General features: G+C 45.4%; 1 long non-coding RNA gene across 1 annotated transcript in view; it reads right to left on the bottom strand.

Moving 5' to 3' along the window:
* The window catches only part of LOC308474697, a 77,585-nt gene that overhangs the window by 56,602 nt on the left and 14,349 nt on the right, over positions 1–6,634 (bottom strand). The window lies entirely within an intron of this gene.

Below are 6,634 nucleotides of genomic sequence, written 5' to 3'. Positions count from 1 at the left end.
GACTAAAAGGGGATGAGGATCTCTCTATACAGTCTAGCGAGTAGGACTGGGCCACAATGCGAAAAATGAAGCGTGGTAAAATATGGAGGGTGGAATGGGAGGGAGAAGAAGATGTTTCCTTTTAAATAGGAACCATTCTGAGTTGTAGTCTTTGAAAAAGTATGCCAGTTGAAATTTAGTCATCCTTCCAAATTCACAGGTCTCTGAATTTTGGGGTTATTGAACTGACCAGACCAGATCTGGAAGTTTCCTCTTATAGATTCTAGGCCCCTCCAGCTAAAGGATTACACAATGGGAAGTAGCCCTGGCTTTTACAGAAACTAGCCCCACAAAGCCCACTCATTACAGTATGTTGGGCATAATTGCATGCACATGTGCCTAGCTGGAAGAATTCTTCATCCTAGGATCCCATGGCTTCCAGTTGGGTGAGATAAGAGAATGCACATCCATTCCTCTCTATGGCAACAGAGCTCACTTTTTTAAGATGTGAATGGTGGGTACTTAGCTGAATGGCTATATACCTCCAGACATAACTTTATTGGAGTGGTGCCTTTCCATAGTTCATACCATGCTTGAGGTGGCTTGCAAGATGGAAAATAATAATAATAATTACAACATAAAAATTTAGTCTTAAATCATTCAAAAACACACAAACTGAACAAATTAGACATAGTTTATAGGATCCGAAATAAAGATACTAAAAGGTTTGCTTCTGGAGATCTGCAGACATCCTGACTACACTTAAGATGGGTGGGGTATAAATACAGTGGTGTAGCCTTATCAGACTTTACCGATTGGTGGGCTCTGCGTTGCTCCCAGACAGGAGGAAGGAAGTCAAATGACACCGAGGTGTGGTTCAGAGAAAGAGTTCTTTATTTCTGCTCTCCGGAAAAGCAGAAAGGCACTTGCGTGGTCAGTCCACAGCAAGTCCCTAGAAATGAGAAATTTCATGCAGTATATATATCCTCCAGGCACCCTCTCCCTCCTTCCCCAGGAATCCAACCACGTCAGCCTATACACGCAGGTTGACATCACATATGTTCCTGCTCCGGTATTTTTAACCATAAAAGGGTATTCCTTCCTGTACTTCTGACCATAAAAGGGTATTTCTGTTCTTATACTCTTAACTTGGAGCAAGAGGTCACCAACTCCAAGAACACACTCTGGCGCTGTTCCCGGACTAGGTCTGTGCATCTTTGTGGTCTTTGTGGTCAGCATGTAAGATAAGGCCCAGAGTGTCATCCCTGTTCCACTCTGGAATGGACAAAGCCATCCGTCATTACCAGCCTTCATAGACTGCTAAGGGAGAGAACTTTGAGCACTTGTTTATACAGCTGGGTTTTGCCTCAAGAGCTGAAGTTAAAGCATTTTAGCTAAGGAAAAATAGGGATTTTGGTGCAGTTTCAAACTGCCTGCACAGTCAGTTTTGGGTTTGGGAAACCCATTCCTTCAGTGGTGCCTCTAGTCACAAACTTAATTCCTTCTGGCGATCCATTCTTAACCTGAAACTGTTCTTAACTAGAGGTGTGCTTTCGCTAATGGGGCCTCTTGCTGCCGCTGCGCTGCCGGCACACGGTTTCCGTTCTCATCCCAGGGCAAAGTTCTCAACTCGTGGTAACTCTTCCAGGTTAGCGAAGTTTGTAACCAGAAATGTTTCTAACCTGAGGCGTTTGTAACTGGAGGTACCACTGTAGTAAAATTATTATTCATAATAAAACAGGATGTCCCTATTTTCATGGAAGGAATTTGGGAGGATTTCTTGAGAACAGCAAGGGACCCTATATGGAGAAAGCAATGGGGAGACTCCATCTGTTTCTCTTCTTCCAAGAATCACAACTATAATTCAGTGTCCCCAACTCTTCCCCCTTGTGTCCTGCCCTGAAGGCCACAGCCTGCTGGCCTCTCTTGCCCATCTGTGCTGTGGCTGGCCTGTTTCTCCTTTGATCTCCTAGCGTAGAGTTTGGAGGTGACTTCTAATCCTAAAGTCCAAGAGAGAGAAGTGTGAGGAGGAGCAGGAAGATGTAAAACAGGGTGAAAGCTAAGGTGTATCAGCCTAAACAACAAAGAGATTCAGAGGTCCGCTGAGAGTGGAGGAACTACACCACTCTAAGGGTGAATCTACACACAGGGGGAGAAATGTCGGGAAATCTACTGTTGAGAAGTGGAACTGTTATTTTTTCAACTCTGAAGCACATTTTTTCAACCTCTGAAGCACATCTTTCATAGGATGTATATGCTGTTCTTGATTCTCTGAATAAATCAAAATGTTATCAAAACAGTCCACCAGGACTCTGAGTATGTAGCTGATGAAATCTTAGAACGTTGCTGCTCCTGACTGAAATGTTATCTCCCTCTCTCTCCCTGCCTTCTCTTGGCAACCTTTGGGGCTCCATTTGGCTTAAAAGCTGGCATTCAGCTTTGCCACGTCAACTCATCCTGTACCATGAAGATCCTTCACCTATGCTTGGCAGTTCTCTCTTTGCTGCTCCTGGCTTCCCCAGGATTTTTAGGAAGTCGTTAGTCTGCACCAGGCGTCCTATTGTGAAGACCCAGTTTTCTGAGTTCATGTTCTGGGAGTTGTGCAATAGGGGCAGTACAGGATTCCTTTTGGTGTACTGAGCTCCCCGCTGCACCAAGGATTCCCTGCCTGAGCTGCTTCCTGGAGACACCTAGTTTGGTTGTCCTAGGGGATTTTAACATCCAGATCTGCCGCAGTCATGTTTCAGAATGAAATAGCTTGGATCAAATGAAAATTTTATGAGGAGGAGACAATGCCCAGGGGATTTATCCCTCAGGTAAATAACTCACGCTTCACCTGTCCCCACCAGATTGCTGGATCCTTGCAGTTACCTGAAGGAAGAGCATTTTCACAGGCTCATATCCCAAAATTATTATTAGTTGTAGTCATAATAGCATCAAACAGTTCTTAAAAAAAATAATCCAAGTCGACCAATTGAAGAGGTTGAGTGGGCACATGCAGGGCAAGGAGATTTCAAAGGTGAATTGATGGACTCTTCAGCTTACTTGAAGGAAGGGAAATTTTCACATGTCTCCTCCTCCTCCTCCTCCTTTTCCTAACTCACCACCACCATATTTCTCAGACACCTTTTTCAAACAGGACTCAAGACAACTTAAAAAACAATTCAGACCTGGAGGGGCTCTTCTTCTCTGCTTCCTCCACCTGCCATTTCCCACTCTGCACCCCATAATAATTGGCCAGCCTGTCCTTCCCTTTCTCCTTTCCACCCTAGAAGATGACAAATCCCCCTTTCTCCTTCCCAACCCTGTTTCTGAAGCTGCTTGACTCTTCTGTTTAAAACCCCCTGGAGTCGCTGTCAGTATGGCTGTAGATTGGGGGGTGATGGCATCTCCTGATCAGAAACATCCAAAGGGCAACAGGTTCAGGTCCAGTCCTGGTAATTTCATGCCCAAGGTGCTTGGAACTGGAAGTGGGACACTTTGCATGGAATATATGGGAGCTATCTTAGATCCTGAGCTATCTAAACAAGGTGGAGGGGGGATGTTTTATGCCTCTGCACAACCATGCCTGCTGACACCTCCTTCTCATACAAGAAGTGAGGCCTGCATGGCTTATGAGTTATAGAGAAACTAAAGCCTGTAATTGTACTCATGAGAGACTCAAGGACTACCCAGAAAAAAGGCTCTTTATTGCATCAAAAAACCTTTCCCACTAATTAGACGCTACATGCGCCAAATTTCTTGAGAGACTTGTGGAAGAGACAAATCTAAATATTATTTTTAAAAACGTATTCCACAGAGAGGTTAGGCTGGCCCGATTTTGGGTTCCGCCAGATTTTGTGCTGCGTTAAATTTGACAGAAGGAGCCTGTTGCTTTAACATCTCTGACCATGGTGTAGCTATTCGACACCTGGCAACAGAAAGAAAGAAAGTAACCCATGTTCCTGTCTCTACCTGGAACGGATGGGACATGTCTTGGTTGACTGAGTGGCTTAGAGGACTTGTAATGATGTTAATGGACTAATCTTGCTTCTTTTCTGCTCCTGTGTGGGAGTCATAAAGCCACGGCAAAGGCTTGTAATATTGCAGGGTGCCCCCTGACCTCGGCTGACCAGCACTCTGAGCTTTACAATGTATTGGAATGTTTTGACCTTAAATGGAGTTGTGTTTCCTCTGGGCAGTGATGACCCTATATGGTGATGGGTGTAATAAAAGCCTTGACAGGATGAGGTAACGTGAGACATTGGCAAACGGCCATGCGGCTGGAGAGAGACAAAGGATAATAAAAAAATCTACGGGAGGAGAGAGAAGTTCGAAAGGAGCTGCTCATACCATCCTGAAAATATTGCTGGCTCTCTGTCTTTATTTTATGCTAAACTGCGCCACTTGTAACGGCTGGCTCCGACAAGTGGTGCCCCGTGTGAGGCTGAATAAAAGAAAACGTCTGAGGCTTTTAAAAGAAAACCGTGTGAGGTTTTTCGATTCACGTAAAGGATATCATCGGCTCACCACGCCCGGCAAGGGTTGCAAGCGCTAATCATCTTAAAAAGATCCCGGTGAGTTCAATCTCTTTTTTCTATCTTGATTTTAGAAAAATGGGCAGCTCTTTGTCTACTCCCCAACAGAAATTTTTAAAAGACTTAAAATTTCTCCTCTCCTCCAACAAATTGGAAGTTCCGGAGGGTGATTTGATACAGCTCATTCTGGCCGTCGAAGAGCATTCCCCCTGGTTTCCTGCAGATGGGACTTGGGAATTAAAACTTTGGGGCAAGATTGAGGCACATTTTCATGGGCACCCCAGCATCGGTCTTCGGATTCTAAATGCATGGTGCAAGGTTCGTTACACCATGGGCTCTTTATCACCAAAAAATATCTCCATGGCTGCATTGCCAACACAACCTTCAGCTTCTTTAATTCAGCCTGCTGTGCTGCCATCTGTTCCAGCACTCGCCTTGCCAGCAGCAGCCCCAGACCCCAAACCTCCGGACTACAGTTCCTCACCAGAGGACCCAATCCTGCAAAAATACCGTGGTCTGGCTGGCAATGATCCTAATCTTTCAGCGGCAGAACCAGCTACCCCTTTTCAACGTGCAGTCCTTGCCTGTTCCTTAATTCAGGATACTATGGCATTCCCTGTTATTGTGCCCCCTGCTGGTGCCCCGGCAGGCACCCAAGCCCAACACCAACCTTTTGACTTTAAGACTTTGAAAGAGCTGCAACAGTCAGTAAAGGACAATGGACTCCAAGCCCCATATACGCAGGCGCTTTTAGAAGCCACATTAGCCCAGCTCTTGGTTCCAGAGGACATCAAGCTTTTGGCCCATACAGTGTTGTGTTTGGCCCATCAGCTGGTGTTTTGTTTGCCCACGAATGGGAAACTGCCTGCCGTGCTTATGCTCCAGCCTTGTTACAACAAGTCAGAGGAAATAATCCAAATGTTACCCTCGCAGATGTCATAGATGCCATGATGGGGCGTGGTCCCTTCGTTCAAGCTTCAGTGCAAGCCACACTGCTGCAATTCTTATTGAGGGACACTGCTCTTGCTGCTAAACAAGCAATGAGAAAAATCCCAGAACCCAGTATTCAATCAAGGTGGAGTTCAATCAGGCAAGAGGCAAGAGAATCATATTCTTCCTTTATGGATAGACTGCTTACAGCAGTGAGTCGCCAAATTGAAAATCCTGAAGCCAAACAAATAATTATCAAACAACTGGCCTTTGAAAATGCCAATGAGGATTGTAAGGTTGCGTTACGACCGATAATACACAATCCTGCCACAGACACAGCAGCCATGCTTCGCATTTGTCAGTCTGTAGGTACAGCCACCCACAAGGCTCATCTGCTGGCAGCAGCGCTAAATGAAAACCAGCCTGCAGCCACCGATACAACTTGTTTCCAGTGTGGCAAACCAGGATCACCGATACCCCAGTGGGGGTAGAACAGTGGCCTCTACCAAAAGAAAAATCCGCAGTAGCGGCACCAGCTATCTCTGACCAGCTTATTTCTGAACAATTGACTTTTGGCCACATTGAACCATCTTCATCCCACTGACTCCAGCAGACAGGGAACTGTTTGCTTTTACATTGCCAGTATATAACAATTCGCAGCCCACCCAGTGATATCAGTGGGTTGTCCTGCCTCAAGGCATGCGGAACTCCCCTACACTTTGTCAACATTTTGTGGGTGAAGCATTGAAACCTTTCCGCATGCACCACCTTGAGGTGCTGCACACGAGCTGCATCTGGCAGTGTTTGCCTTCCTAACCATTTGCCTTGCCATCCTTTGCTGCACTGTTATACAAGGAAGAGAAGCAGACGACCCTGTCCAGTAGAAACCACCATATTTCACCTTATCGGCTGGCAAGCAGCTGTCGCCAGAATCCTACTCTGGCTGGCAGTATCCACGGTTCAGCCACTTTCGAACTAGAAGAACAGCGTTGTTGAATAAGACTTTTAGGGGAGAAAATTATCATAAGATATGGAGGGATAATATTTTTGTACAAGATATGATTATGTTTGCCAGTTTATTGCATGCTTCTAAATGTTGGGTGTGTATTCCAGTCATTCCGGCATAATGCTTCATCGTGTGCCTGTCAATGGATCCTTTCAATTTACTAATATTATATCCCCTAAGCAAACTTTTTGGCCTTCAGTAC

The sequence above is a fragment of the Podarcis pityusensis genome, assembly GCF_964106645.2.
Source record: "Podarcis pityusensis genome assembly, chromosome: 3".
Classification (NCBI taxonomy): domain Eukaryota; kingdom Metazoa; phylum Chordata; class Lepidosauria; order Squamata; family Lacertidae; genus Podarcis; species Podarcis pityusensis.
This window is presented reverse-complemented; position numbering and strand designations above follow the sequence as displayed.